This window comes from Mustela erminea, chromosome 8, assembly GCF_009829155.1.
Source record: "Mustela erminea isolate mMusErm1 chromosome 8, mMusErm1.Pri, whole genome shotgun sequence".
NCBI lineage: Eukaryota > Metazoa > Chordata > Mammalia > Carnivora > Mustelidae > Mustela > Mustela erminea.
Window position 1 is genome coordinate 50,657,580 of NC_045621.1, and position 15,021 is coordinate 50,672,600.

The 15,021-nt window shown below is 37.8% G+C and overlaps 1 long non-coding RNA gene across 1 annotated transcript in view; it reads left to right on the top strand.

Moving 5' to 3' along the window:
* LOC116596909 overlaps window positions 1-14,485 on the top strand; it is a 31,470-nt gene extending 16,985 nt beyond the window's left edge. Inside the window, exon 3 of the long non-coding RNA XR_004288359.1 lies at window positions 14,415-14,485. This is a non-coding gene — a long non-coding RNA (uncharacterized LOC116596909). The remainder of the gene's footprint in view (window positions 1-14,414) is intronic.
* Window positions 14,486-15,021: the final 536 nt, after the last annotated feature.

The following is a 15,021-nucleotide window of genomic DNA, read 5'->3' on the forward strand; positions in this document are numbered from 1 at the left end:
GGTTGAGTTTATGATAAAGCCCTGCTAAAAGCTGGGAACAAAGCTTGCTGCCCTCTGGTGGTAGTCCTGTGCTAGGGAACTGGACAGCACAATGATGCCACCATTAGTTTTTGTCTCCAAACTGCCACTCCCCAGTGCTCTCCAAGCTAAGGAACTGCTCCCCCTGTGGGACCCAGGGGATCCCCAGACCAGGTTCTCCCCTCTTGGGTCTCAGCCTTCCTTCCGCACAGGAGTACTGCTAAGCCTCTCAAGCACAATAGTGGAAATGGTATGGACTTCAGAACTTCAGACTCTGTTCCACTATTTATAAAAACTTGTGGTCTTCAGCCCCTCTCCCTTTCCCTGTCATGGTTTTGGGGAATGAGATTTTTTTGTGCAATTCCTTGTGTATGCTTTTGTGAGCTCTCTCTCTCTCTCTCTCCTCTCCTCATGATCAGGGCTCCATCCCCTTCTTAGTACCCACAGCTCTTGTCTCTCTCAAATGAACTCTCAACTCTCTGTAGCTCCTTCCTTCTACCATGTGGTTTTTTTCAGTCTCTAGTTGTACAGTTTTACTCTGTCAGTCCTCAGATCAATTTCTTGGGTATTCAAAATAATTTGATATTTATCTAGCTGTTTTTGAGGGGTGAGGCAAGCCTAGGGTCTCCTTCCTCCTCTACCATCTTAACTCCTCCCTCAGTATTTGCTTATCTTATAAGTAAAGGTTTGCATCTTTTGACCACTTTCATCCAGTTCCTCATCCCCTGTTCTCTGCCTTGGATAACCACAAATCTGATCTCTTTTCCTGAGTTTTTCTTTCTCCTTCTCCTTCTCCTTCTTCTTCTTCTTCTTCCTCTTCTTCTCCTTCTTCTTCCTCTTCCTCTTCTTCTTCTTTTTCTTCTTCTTCTTCTTCTTCTTTTTCTTCTTCTTCTTCTTCTTCTTCTTCTTCTTCTTCTTCTTCTTCTTCTTCTTCTTCTTCTTCTTCTTCTCCTCCTCCTCCTCCTCCTCCTCCTCCTCCTCCTCCTCCTCCTCTTCCTTCTTCTTCTTCTTCTTCTTCTTCTTCTTCTTCTTCTTCTTCTTCTTCTTCTTCTTCTTCTTTTCAAGATTCATCATATAAGCGACATTGAACAGTATTTATCTTTCTGTGACTTATTTCACTTGGCATTATACCTTCAAGGTCCATCTATGTTGTCTCAAATGTCAGGATTTACTTTTTTTTATGGCTCATTCATCTGCTGATGGACACTTAGGTTGTTTCTATTTCTTGGTATTGTAGACAATGCTGCTTTGAACATCAGGATGCAGCTATCTCAACATAGTTATTTTGTTTCCTTTGGGTATACAGCCAGAAGTAGATTTATCAGATCACATGATAGGTCTATTTTTAATTTTTTAAGGAAACTTCATAGTGTTTTCCATAGTGGCTGTACCATTTATAATCCTACCACAAGTACACAAGTGCTCTCTTTTTTCCACATCCTTTCCAGTCTTTGTTCTCTCTCTCTTTTAGATGCTAGCCATTCTTTTTTTTTTTTTTTTTAAAGATTTTATTTATTGATTTGACAGATAGAGAGAACACAAGCAGGGGCAGTGGGAGAGGGAGAAGCAGGCTTCCTGTTGAGCAGGGAGCCTGAGGCAGGGCTCAGTCCCAGGACCCAATGATCATGACCCCAGCTGAAGGCAGATGCTTAACAATTGAGCTACCCAGGTGTCCCAGATGACAGTCATTCTAATAGATGTGAGGAGATATCTCATTTTGGTTTTGACTTGCATTTCCCTGAAAATCACTGATCTTGAGCATATGGGCCTGTAGGCCATTTGTATATCTTCTTTGGAAAAATATCTGGTCAGGTAATTTGCACATTTTTAAATTGGATCATTTGCGTTTTTTTCCCCTAGCAGGTTGTATGTTTTTTTCATATATTTTGGCTATTAACACCTTATCAGATTTGTAACTATTTTCTCCTCTTCAATAAGTTGCCTTTGCATTTTGTTGATCATTTGCTTTGGTGTGCAGAAGCTTTGTAGTTTGATGTACTCTTACTTGTTTATTTTTGATTGTGTTGCTGTGCTTTAGGTGTAATATCCAAAATATCATGGCCAGGACCCATGTCAAAGGGATTTTTCCTACGTTTTCTTCTAGGAGTTTTATGGTTTCATGTCTTACATTTAAGTCTTTAATACATTTTGAGTTAATTTTTGTGATTGGTGTAACATAGGGGTGTAATTTCAATCTTTTACATGGAAATGTCCAATTTCCCCAGTACCATTTCTTTATATTAAATTTTTAAATTTTTTTATAAACATAAAATGTATTTTTATTCCCAGGATAAATCTGGGTCTGTGAATCGCCAGGTTTACACACTTCACAGCACTCACCATAGCACATACCCTCCCCAATGTCCATAACCCCACCCCCCTTCTCCCAAACCCCTCCCCCAGCAACCTTCAGTTTGTTTTGTGAAATTAAGATAAAATTACATTTTATCTCCCGCCCAATCCCATCTTGTTTCATTTATTCTTCTCCTATCCCCCAAACCCCCATGTTGCATCTCTACTTCCTCATATCAGGGAGATCATATGATAGTTGTCTTTCTCCGATTGACTTATTTCGCTAAGCATAATACCCTCTAGTTCCATCCACATCATTGCAAAAGGTAAGATTTCATTTCTTTTGATGGCTGCATAGTATCCCATTGTATATATATACCACCTCTTCTTTATCCATTCATCTGTTGATGGACATCTAGGTTCTTTCCATAGTTTGGCTATTGTGGACATTGCTGCTATAAACATTCGGGTGCACGTGCCTCTCTGGATCACTACATTTGTATCTTTAGGGTAAATACCCAGTAGTGCAATTCCTGGGCCATACGGTAGCTCTATTTTCAATTTCCAGAGTGGTTGCACCAGCTTGCATTCCCACCAACAGTGTAGGAGGGTTCCCCTTTCTCAACATCCTTGCCAGCACTGGTCATTTCCTGCCTTGTTAATTTTAGCCATTCTGACTGGTGTGAGGTGGTATCTCATTGTAGTTTTGAGTTGTATTTCCCTGATGCCAAGTGATGTGGAGCACTTTTTCATGTGTCTGTTGGCCATCTGGATGTCTTCTTTGCAGAAATGTCTGTTCATGTTCTCTGCCCATTTCTTGATTGGATTATTTGTTCTTTGGGTATTGAGTTTGCTAAGTTCTTTATAGATTTTGTATACTAGCCCTTTGATATGTTGTTTGCAAATATCTTCTCCCATTCTGTCAGTTGTCTTTTGGTTTTGTTAACTGTTTTCTTTGCTGTGCAAAAGCTTTTGATCTTGATGAAGTCCCAATAGTTCATTTTTGTCCTTGCTTCCCTTGCCTTTGGTGATGTTCCTAGGAAGAAGTTGCTGCGGCTGAGGTCAAAGAGGTTGCCGCCTGTGTTCTCCTCAAGGATTTTGATGGATTCCTTTCTTACTTTGAGGTCCTTCATCCATTTTGAGTCTATTTTCATGTATGGTGTAAGGAAATAGTCCAATTTCATTTTTCTGCATGCAGCTGTCAAATTTTCCCATTTGTCCCATTGTCCAATTTGTTGAAGAGGCTGTCTTCTTTCCACTGGACATTCTTTCCTGCTTTGTCGAAGATTAGTTGACCATAGAGTTGAGGGTGTATTTCTGGGCTCTCTATTCTGTTCCATTGATCTATGTATCTGTTTTTGTGCCAGTACCATACTGTCTTGATGATGACAGCTTTGAAATAGAGCTTGAAGCCTGGAATTGTGATGCCACCAACTTTGGATTTCTTTTTCAATATTCCTTTGGCTATTCGAGGTCTTTTCTGGTTCCATATAAATTTTAGGATAATTTGTTCCATTTCTTTAAAAAAATGATGGGATTTTGACAGGGATTGCATTAAATATGTAGGTTACTTTAGGTAGCATAGACATTTCCACAATATTTTTTCTTCCAATCCAGGAACATGGAACATTTTTCATTTCTTTATGTCTTCCTCAGATTCTTTCATGAGTACTTCATATTTTCTGAGTATAGATTCTTTGCCTCTTTGGTTAGGTTTATTCCTAGGTATCTTATGGTTTTGGGTGCAATTGTAAATAATGGGATTGACTCCTTAATTTCTCTTTCTTCTGTCTTGTTGTTGGTGTAAAGAAATGCAACTGATTTCTGTACATTGATTTTATATCCTGACACTTTACTGAATTCCTGTACAAGTTCTGGCAGTTTTGGAGTGGAATCTTTTGGGTTTTCCACATATAGTATCATATCATCTGCAAAGAGTGATAGTTTGACTTCTTCTTTGATGATTTGGATGCCTTTAATTTCTTTTTGTTGTCTGGTTGCTGAGGCTAGGACTTCTAGTACTATGTTGAATAGCAGTGGTGATAATGGACATCCCTGGCATTTTCCTGACCTCAGCAGAAAAGCTCTCAGTTTTTCTCCATTGAGAATGATATTTGCAGTGGATTTTTCATATATGGCTTTGATAATATTGAGGTATGTGCCCTCTATCCTTACACTTTGAAGAGTTTTGATCAGGAAGGGATGCTGTACTTTGTCAAATGATTTTTCAGCATTTATTGAGAGTATCATATGGTTCTTGTTCTTTCTTTTATTAATGTGTTGTATCTCATTGATTGATTTGCAGATGTTGAACCAACCTTGCAGCCCTGAAATAAATCCCACTTGGTCGTGGTGAATAATCCTTTTAAAGTACTGTTGGATCCTATTGGCTAGTATTTTGGTGAGAATATTTGCATGTGTGTTCATCAAGGATATTGGTCTGTAGTTCTCTTTTTTGATGGAATCTTTGTCTGGTTTGGGGATCAAGGTGATCCTGGCCTCATAAAGTGAGTCTGGAAGTTTTCCTTCCATTTCTATTTTTTGGAATAGTTTCAGGAGACTAGGAATTAATTCTTCTTTAAATATTTGGTAGAATTCCCCCAGGTAGCCTTCTGGCCCTGGACTTTTGTTTGTTTGGAGATTTTTGATGACTGTTTCAATTTCCTTACTGGTTATGGGTCTATTCAGATTTTTTATTTCTTCCTGGTTCAGTTGTGGTAGTTTATATGTCTCTGGGAATGCATCCATTTCTTCCAGATTGTCAAATTTGTTGGCATAGTGTTGCTCCTCATATGTTCTTATAATTGTTTGTATTTCTTTGGTGTTGGTTGTTATCTCTCCTCTTTCATTCATGATTTTATTTGGGTCCTTTCTTTTTTCTTTTTGATAAGTCTGGCTAGGGGCTTATCAATCTTATTAATTCTTTCAAAGAATCAGCTCCTAGTTTTGTTGATTTGTTCTATTGTTTTATTTGGTTTCTATTTCATTGATTTCTGTTCTGATTCTTATTATTTCTCTTCTACTGCTGGGTTTAGGGTTTCTTTCTTGTTCTTTCTCCAGCTCCTTTAGGTGTAGGGTTAGGTTGTGCCCTTGAGGCCTTTCTTGTGTCTTGAGAAAGGCTTGTACCACTATATATTTTCCTCTCAGGACTGCCTTTGCTGTGTCCCACAGATTTTGAACCGTTGTGTTTTCATTATCATTTGTTTCCATGAATTTTTTCAATTCTTCTTTAATTTCATGGTTCCCATTCATTCTTTAGAAGGATGCTGTTTAGTCTCCATCTATTTGGGTTCTTTCCAAATTTCCTGTTGTGACTGAGTTTTAGCTTCAGATTATTGTGGTCTGAAAATATGCAGGGAACGATCCCAATCTCTTGATACCAGTTGAGACCTGATTTATGACCCAGGATGTGATCTATTCTGGAGAATGTTCCATGTGCACTACAGAAGAATGTGTATTCTGTTGCTTTGGGATGGAATGTTCTGAATATATCTGTGATGTCCATCTGGTCCATTGTGTCATTTAAGGCCTTTTTTTTTCCTTGTTGATCTTTTGCTTAGATGATATGTCCATTTCAGTTAGGGAAGTGTTAAAGTCCCCTACTATTATTGTATTATTGTCAATGTGTTTCTTTGATTTTGTTATTAATTGGTTTATGTAGTTGGCTTCTCCCATGTTGGGGGCATAGATATTTAAGATTGTTAGGTCTTCTTGTTGGACAGACCCTTTGAGTATGATATAGTGTCCTTCCTCATCTCTTATTATATCTTTGGCTTAAAATCTAATTGATCTGATAGAAGGATTACCACCCCTGCTTTCTTCTGATGTCCATTAGCATGTACATTGTTTTCCACCCCCTCACTTTAAATCTGGAGGTGTCTTCAGGTCTAAAATGAGTTTCTTGTAGGCAGCATATTGATGGGTTTTGTTTTTTTATCCATTCTGATACCCTGTGTCTTTCTATTGGGGCATTTAGCCCATTAACATTCAGGGTACCTTTTGAGAGATACGAATTTAGTGCCATTGTATTGCCTGTAAGGTGACTGTTACTGTGTATTGTCTCTGTTCCTTTCTGATCTACTAGTTTTAGGGTGTCTCTTTGTTTAGAGGCCCGCTTTCAATATTTCCTGTAGAGCTGGTTTGGTGTTTGCAAATTCTTTCAGTTTTTGTTTGTCCTGGAAGCTTTTTATCTCTCCTTCTATTTTCAATGATAGCCTAGCTGTATATAGTATTCTTGACTGCATGTTTTTCTCGTTTAGTGCTCTAAATCGATCATGCCAGTTCTTTCTGGTCTGCCAGGTCTCTGTGGATAAGTCTGCTGCCAATCTAATATTTTTACCATTGTATGTTACAGACGTCTTTTCCCAGGATGCTTTCAGATTTTTCTCTTTGTTGCTAAGACTTGTAAATTTTACTATTAGGTGAGGGGGTGTAGACCTATTCTTATTGATTTTGAGGGGGATTTTCTGTACCTCCTGGATTTTGATCCTTGATCCCTTTGCCATATTAGGAAAATTCTCTATAATAATTCTCTCCAATATACCATCTGCTCTCCTCTCTCTCTCTTCTTCTTCTGGAATCCCAATTATTCTAATGTTGTTTCGTCTTATGGTGTCACTTATCTCTCGAATTCTCCCCTTGTGGTCCAGTATTTGTTTGTCTCTCTTTCGCTCAGCTTCTTTATTCTCTGTCATTTGGTCTTTTATATCACTAATTCTTTCTTCTGCCTCATTTATCCTAGCAGTACGAGCCTCCATTTTTGATTGCACCTCATTAATAGCTTTTTAAATTTCAACTTGGTTAGATTTTAGTTCTTTTATTTCTCCAGAAAGTGCTTTTTTCTCTCCAGAGAGGGTTTCTCTAATATCTTCCATGCCTTTTTCGAGCCTGGCTCGAACGTTGAGAATTGTTGTTCTGAACTCTAGATCTGACATATTACCAATGTCTGTATTGATTAGGTCCCTAGCCTTTGGTACTGCCTCTTGTTCTTTTTTTTTTTTTTTTTTTTTTGTGGTGAGTTTCTCTGCCTTTTCATTTTGTCCAGATAAGAATATATGAAGGAGCAAATAAAATACTAAAAGGGAGGCAAAGATCTCAGGAAAATGTGCTTTAACCAAATCAGAAGAGACCAGAAATCATGGGGGAGAGAAAGGGGATAAAAAGAAATTCAGAAAAAAAAATTTAAAAAAGAAAACAAATAAAGAGAAAATATAAAAAAGAAAAAAAAATATATATATTAAACTGGTGACTAGAACAGGGTCACCCACTTTATTTTGGGAGTATTTTGGTCTCTTAGAAGAAATTATCTCCCCAAATTTTAAAGAATGAAAAACATATATAAGGTTAAACACAATGTAGGGATGGAATATGCCTATGAAGATGAAAAATTTTTTTTTAATTTCTAAAAAAGGAGTTGATAAAATAAGTTGGTTGGGAGAATAAAGAAAAAGAAAGTGGAGAGAATTTGCTCTGGCTGGAGACTAGAACAAGCCCAGAGCTAGATTTAGAGTATATTTTGATCTATTAGAAGAAGTTGTACCCCAAGTATTTTAGAAGAAAAAATCCTATGTGTATATAAAAAATAAAGTTAGATACAACGAAGGATAAAATATGTCTATAACAATGAAGTTTCAAAAAAGACTTTTTTTAATGAAAGGTATTGTTAAGATAAACTAGTTGCAAAACGTTAAAAGAGGAAAGGGTAAAAGTTAAAAAAAAATTAGCAGAAGAAAAAAAATTAAATTAAAAAAAATTAAATTACCTGCAAGACTAAAGAATCATGGGGAGAAAGCCATGAATTCCATGCTTTGCTTTCTCCTCCTCTGGAATTCCGCTGTTCTCCTTGGTAAGTGAACTTGGTCTTGGCTGGATTTCTCATTGATCTTCTGGGGGAGGGGCCTGTTGTAGTGATTTTCAAGTGTCTTTGCCTGAGGGAGAATTGCACCGCCCTTACGAGAGGCTGGGCTAAGTAATCTGCTCTGGTTCACTTTCGGGAGCTTTTGTCCCCTGAACTCTTTCTATAGAGTTCCGGAGGATGAGAATGAAAATGGTGGCCTCCCAGTCTCCGGCCCAGAGGTGCCGAGAGTTCGGGGCCCCACTCCTCAGTGTGCCCTCAACAAAAAGTGCTCAAACACTCCTGCCTCCCTGGCCTCTGGCCACGCTCTGAGCTCACCCAGCCTGTGACCGATTCAAGGTAACCCTAAGCTGAGAGCTCATTCCTTGGCTGTGTCTCTGTAGCTGGCTTCCCTGCTCTAATACCTGCGAGCTCTGCAACACTCAGACACCCCTGATCTTTCTGTGACCCCTGGGGCCACGCTGTCCCCGTGTGGGCTTCACACTGGTTTAGCCTGTGGAGCAGACTTTTAAAAGTTCTGATTTTGTGCCTGTTGCTCTGCAGCTTGCTGGGAGCCGGCCCCTCCCCCCACGGTCTATCTTCCCGTTGCTTTGGATTCACTTCTCTGCTGGTCCTACCTTACAGAAAGTGGTCGATTTTCTGTTTCTAGAATTGTTGCTCTTTTTCTCTTCAATCTCCTGTTGGATTTGTGGGTGTTCGCAATGGTTTGGTAAGCTATCTAGCTGATCTCCTGCTACTTGATGTAGTCTCAGCCTGCTACTTCTCTGCCATCTTGACTCTTCCCACTCACCATTTTTTTTTTTTTAAAGATTTTGTTTATTTGACAGAGAGAGAGAGATCGCAAGTAAGTAGAGAGGCAGGCAGAGGGAAAGGGGGAAGCAGGCTCCCTGCTGAGCAGAGAGCCCAATGCAGGGCTCGATCCTAAATCATGACCTGAGTGGAAGGCAGAGGCTTAACACCCTGAGCACTCAGGCACCCCCTGCCCCCTCAAGTACCATCTATTGACAAGATTGTCTTTTCTCCATTGAGTATTCTTTGATCTCTTGTCAAATATTTGCTCTCTTTGCTCTCTTGTCAAAATATGCTTGGATTTATTTTGGGGCTCTTTGTTCTGTTCCATTGGTCTATTTGTTCTTATGCCAGTACATATTATTTTGACTACTGTAGTTTTATAATAGCAGCTTGAAATTAGGAAATGTGATACCTCCTGTTTTGCTTTTTTTCTTAGGATTGCTTTAGGGTCATTTGTGGTTCCATATTTATATTGGGATTTTTTTTTTCACTTCTGTAAAAATGCCCCAGATTCTTAATTATGATTGCATTGAATCTGTAGATGCCTTTGGGTAGTATGGACATTTTAACAATATTAATTCTTACAATTCATAAACATAGGATTTATATTTATTTGTGTCTCTTTTGATTTATTTCATCATTATTTTAGTTTTCATTGTAGGAATCTTTTAGCTCTTTAGTTAAATTTTTTCTTAAGTATTATTATTTATTTTTTTTAAAGATTTTATTTATTTGAGAGAGAGACAGTGAGAGAGAGCATGAGAGCATGAGCGAGGAGAAGGTCAGAGGGAGAAGCAGACTCCCCACGGAGCTGGGAGCCCGATGCGGGACTCGATCCCGGGACTCCGGGATCATGACCTGAGCCGAAGGCAGTCGTCCAACCAACTGAGCCACCCTTAAGTATTATTTTTGATGCTATTGTAAATGGGATCATTTTCTTTATTTCTTTCTCACATAATTCATTGTTGGCATATAGAAACACTACTTATTTTTGTGTGTTAATTTTGCATCTTGCTTAATGGTAACACTTTACCCAGGAAAAAACTCTCAAGTGAGTATTGACCTAAAAATAAAAGACCCTGCAGCTTAGTAAAGCTTATGAACCCTGAAAACTATGAAAACAGAGAAGAAACAAATAGTTTTTAAGACTCTAATATGTATAAAGAGCTTTACATATCTAATCTCATTTAATCCTTTCTACAGCCTTATATTGTAGGTGTTACTATTCCCATGTTATCAGCAAGGGAATTCAAGTTCAGAGGGGTTATGTATATTATAAACACAGCTACTAAATGACAGAAGCAAGGCTCAAACACAAAAATTTCTATCTTAAATAAGCTCTTAACTCTTCTCAGCAACCTGTGTCATACTGAAGGGTCATTCTCCCACTTGTCACAAAAAACATTTTATATCATCTCTCTTTAAAACTCTCCCTGAAGATCTTGCTTCATATTTCTATGACCCACTTGTGGCAGGCATTCTCAGTCATTCTCTTTTTTTGGACCTCAGCACCTGTCAGTCTCTCCAGTCCAGGTAACTCACATCTGAGAGTAATCTACTAGGGTGAGTCAGTGCTAGTCTCTCCTAATTTCTTCCTCTCTGTCCTGTTCCTCTGGGGAGAAAAAATGCACTGGGATGACCTCAGAAAAGCTACAGCATGTTGGAGGAACAGAAATCTTTTTCTCCAACTTAGTGAAGGGCCTTGCATCCTCAGACCTTCTAAGAGAAACTGTCTCAAGTAGATATTCTCTGTCTCCAGGTCTCTCTCTCAATTTCCATTACCCCCTATTTCTTTATTTTCTAGAGCTCTCTCTCTCAAATCATACTCAGATCAAAACATTCTGCTCTGGAAGCCTTCACTTCCCATCCCCTCTTAGGCCATGGAACCTCCTTTTCCCTTTTCTTTTGTCTTCTAAGATAAGAATGTTCGGGCTTTGGTTGGATACTTATGAACTTTCTAGTCTGCTCAGTGAGTCCTGACTCAGGCAATGGAGGTTGTCCCTTAAGTGCAGGTTAGTGTGGGTTCTCCGTTTCTAGGTTAGTCTTCCCACTGACCACGTTGGCTGATTTTCTCATTGTTTAGTTAAGAAACAAGGGTACCTTACCAATGCAAGCTTTTAAGTAACTTAGAGAAAATGCAATCTAATTCATATGAACAGAGACATTTCTCCTATTAGCATGGCTTTCACTTTGGTCCCTGTTAGCCACAGACTTTGTCAAAACTGTGCTCAGGACCTGAGTAACATTATAAGGGCCACCAGAGTAAAAGCTCTCTCCTTTGCTGGCCGAAAATGTGGTTCCTATTTTGATTAGATTTAATAAAAAGTTATTTCAGCTCCTTCTACCTTTGCCATCTACTACGCACATTCTCAAAGGAGATTCCTGTTTACATGATGGGAAGATCCATACCTTCCTACTAATGGGCCAGTAAATATTCTTTCTTCTCTCTCTATCTTTTTTAAAAAATATTTTATTTATTTATTTGACAGAGAGAGACACAGCGAGAGAGGGAACAGAAGCAGGGGGAGTAGGAGAGGGAGAAGCAGGCTTCCCACTGAGCAGGGAGCCCGATGCGAGGCTCAATCCTAGGACTCTGGGATCATGACCTGAGCCGAAGGCAGATGCTTAATGACTGAGCAACCCCTGGGTTGCTCTTTCTTCCCTCTTTCTTCTCTTTATACTCCACTTTTCTTGGTAAAATGGGGGAACTTTTCTCCTATCAAAGAGCAAATCTTCTACATATATTCTGAATTCTATCTCTTCCTGCCATCTTGGAGTACTTGCTTCATAATTTACTGCCTCTCTCTTTGGCATTTTGATTTCTTTTTCTCTATTGGACCAGTCTCACCAATATTCAAATATTATCTAATGCTCTCATGTTATATACATGCTTCTTTGACCCTACATCCCTTTATACCTGTGGGCCTATTTTTCTTCTTCCTTTTTTTGGTAAAATCATCCCTAGTATCATTATCTCTTAGGTCCCTATATATTTCTTTTTAGCACTTATTATAGTCTATCATAATATATTATTTGTTTACTGTCTTACTCCTCTCCATGATAGATTGCAAACTCTATATGGGAAATGGCTATTTCTGTTCCATTTCCAAGACACCCAGCAGAATACTAGACACATAGTAGGTTTTCAATAAATACTTGTTATGTAAACAGAAGGTCCTAAATCCAGTGTTCTTCCCATGGAAGAATGATAGGGATGGGACAATTGTAATGTGTGTCATTTGTTGACTCTTTGTCATCATCTGTTTCATTGCTTTTACTTTTTAAAATGAAATTAGTAATCTTATTTTTTTAAAGCAGTTTTAGCTGCAGAGCAAAACTGAGCAGAAAGTACAGCAAGTTCCCACATATCCACTCTTCATACATACACAAGCTTCCCTCTCCATCAACATCCTGCATCCATGCATCAGTGTGGTACATTTGTTATAATTCATGGGCTAACAGTAATACATCATTATCAGTCAAAGTCCATAGTCAATATTAGGATATTAGGGTTCACTCTTTTTTTTTTTTTTCTTTTTTTTTTTTTTTATTTTCAGCATAACAGTATTCATTAATGCTATATATACATCCTGTGAATTTTGACCAATGTATGATGACGTGTATCTACCATTATAATACATTACAGGATAGTCTCACTTCCCTAAATATCCTTTATGCACCACCTGTTTTTCTGTTCCTCCCCCCAAGCCCTTGCCAACCACTGATCTTTTTCCTGTCTTCATACTTTTGTCTTTTCCGGTATGTCATATAACTGAAATTATACAGTACATATAGCCTCTTCAGACTGGTTTCTTTCACTTTGCAGTGTGCATTCACGGTTCCTCCATGTCTTTTTGTGGACTGATAGCTCATTTACTTTTAGCACTGAATAATATTCCATTGTATGAATGTATGACAGTTGATCTATTCACCTAAGACATCTTAGCTGCTCCCAAATTTTGGCAATTATGAATAAGGCTGCTATAAACATTCATGTGCAGGTTTTTGTGTGGACATGTTTTCAATTCATTTGGATATCAAGGAGTGCAATTGCTGGATTATATGGGGAGAGTATGCTTAATTTTGTAAGAAGTTGTCTTTCAAATTGGCTATACCATTTTGCATTCCCGCTGGCAGTGAATGAGGGTTCCTACTGTCTCATCCTTGCCAGCATTTGGTGGTGTTGGTGTTTTGGATTTGGGCCATTCTAATAGATGTGTAGCGGTATCTTACTTATTTTTGCAATTTCTTAATGACATGTGACATTGAATATCTTTTCATATACTTATTTGATATCTATATGTCTCCTTTGATGAGATGTCTGATCAGATGTTTTGCTCATATTTTAATCAGGTTGTTTTTTTCTTTAAGTTTTAAAAGTGCGTTGTGTATTTTGGGATGTCTTTTGCAAATGTTTTCTCTTGATCTGTGGCTTTTCTTCTTTCTCTTTATCCTTTTACTTTTTACCTGCTTTCTGAAACTTTTGTACCTACTCCTCTTTTGTCCTGGAGAAAAACATTTTTGAGTATTTCACACCAGGATGTAAGTACCTTAATGTCATTAATTTTTCAAAAGAGAAATTCAGGGAAATGGCAAGGCTTACAAAAAGGAAACAAAGCACTGAGGATAGATTTTAAAGCCTCATGATACTGAAGCGAAGTATTGTTTGAAAGATTTTTATCCATGGTCATTCTCCTCAACTATTGGTGATTATAATTGTATGGACATAGTGTGTTTAACTCACAGATTTCCAATTTGTTACCACTATTCAACATTTAAAATGTTTTAGAGACAAATAAAAATGAAATATGACTTCATACATCTTGTGGTTATCATCTTCAAATCCTGGGTTCTTAAATAGAACTATAGTCAAGTTGGAATTAGGTAACTCCACCTCTGAGACAATTGTATCTGTCAAATTTTTTGTTTGCAGTTGAACTCAGATCAAACTAGCTTAGGCAAAAAGAAAGTATGTTGGTTCATGTAACTATAAAGGCCCACAGAAGAGCTGGCTCCAAATGAGACTGTTTTATCACTCAGCTCTACTTCTTCTGTTTATTGATTTTATTTTCAAACAGGATTTCCCCAAATGGTTGGACACACAAGCTGCCAGGAACCACAAGCCTGTATCCTTATAGATCACAACCCTGTAGAGAGACCCCTGCTATAAATATAGTAGCATCACTGAAAAGTATGATTAGACTTCTTGAATAATATGTACAATTGCTGTGGCCAAGGGGATGGAGAACTTCATTTAATTAGGGGCCTTCTGCCCACCTCTGTGGTCTGGGATGTGTTAAGGTCAACTCTGCTTGACCTACAAGGAATGAGTTCCCTCAGGTGAGAGGGCTTTTGTTATTAGACAAAAGGTATGAGAATCTTCAGACAGCAAAACAACAGATGTTCCCTTTGTACATTCCTTATCCTGACTGTAAGTGTTCATTTCTTATCTCCATAGTGCTTATGGAAAGGGGTCCTTGCTGTCAGCAACAGAACACTTTGGATGACTCACTGGTTGGATTCCCTAAGGTATTCTTGTCACTGCAACTAAAGATATATTCATTAGTTATATACCTAGGAGATCAGAAAACCCAATGAAGAATGATGAAATCATTACTTTATGTATTAAATGGCTATTTTAGGCATCTAATAAACTTAACTTGCTCTTTTCTATAATTCAGTATTTAACAGTACAACAGGGAGATAAGAAATGTTTATTATTTTTAGTATAGTTGTGATAATTCTTGTGTAGTTAGTTATGTCTGCCATATGGTAACCAAGCAACAGGAATTGCCACAGGAATGAACTGTGAAGACTAAATTTTAATTAAATTAAAAGAATTACTTTCCCATAATTAACATTTTCTAACTCATCCAATTATTTTTTATCTAAATCCTCAAACATAAACTAAACTTTAAGATAAAATGATGAAATATATTTTAGCTCTTATTTTATTTAGCTGTTATTTAGAAAATTTCAGAAAAATTTGTTTTCTTTATCCTCTTTTGCGTGTTTTTCTAAAGAAACTGGGAAAATAATTTCTTGTAATATTGATTCAGTGTAGC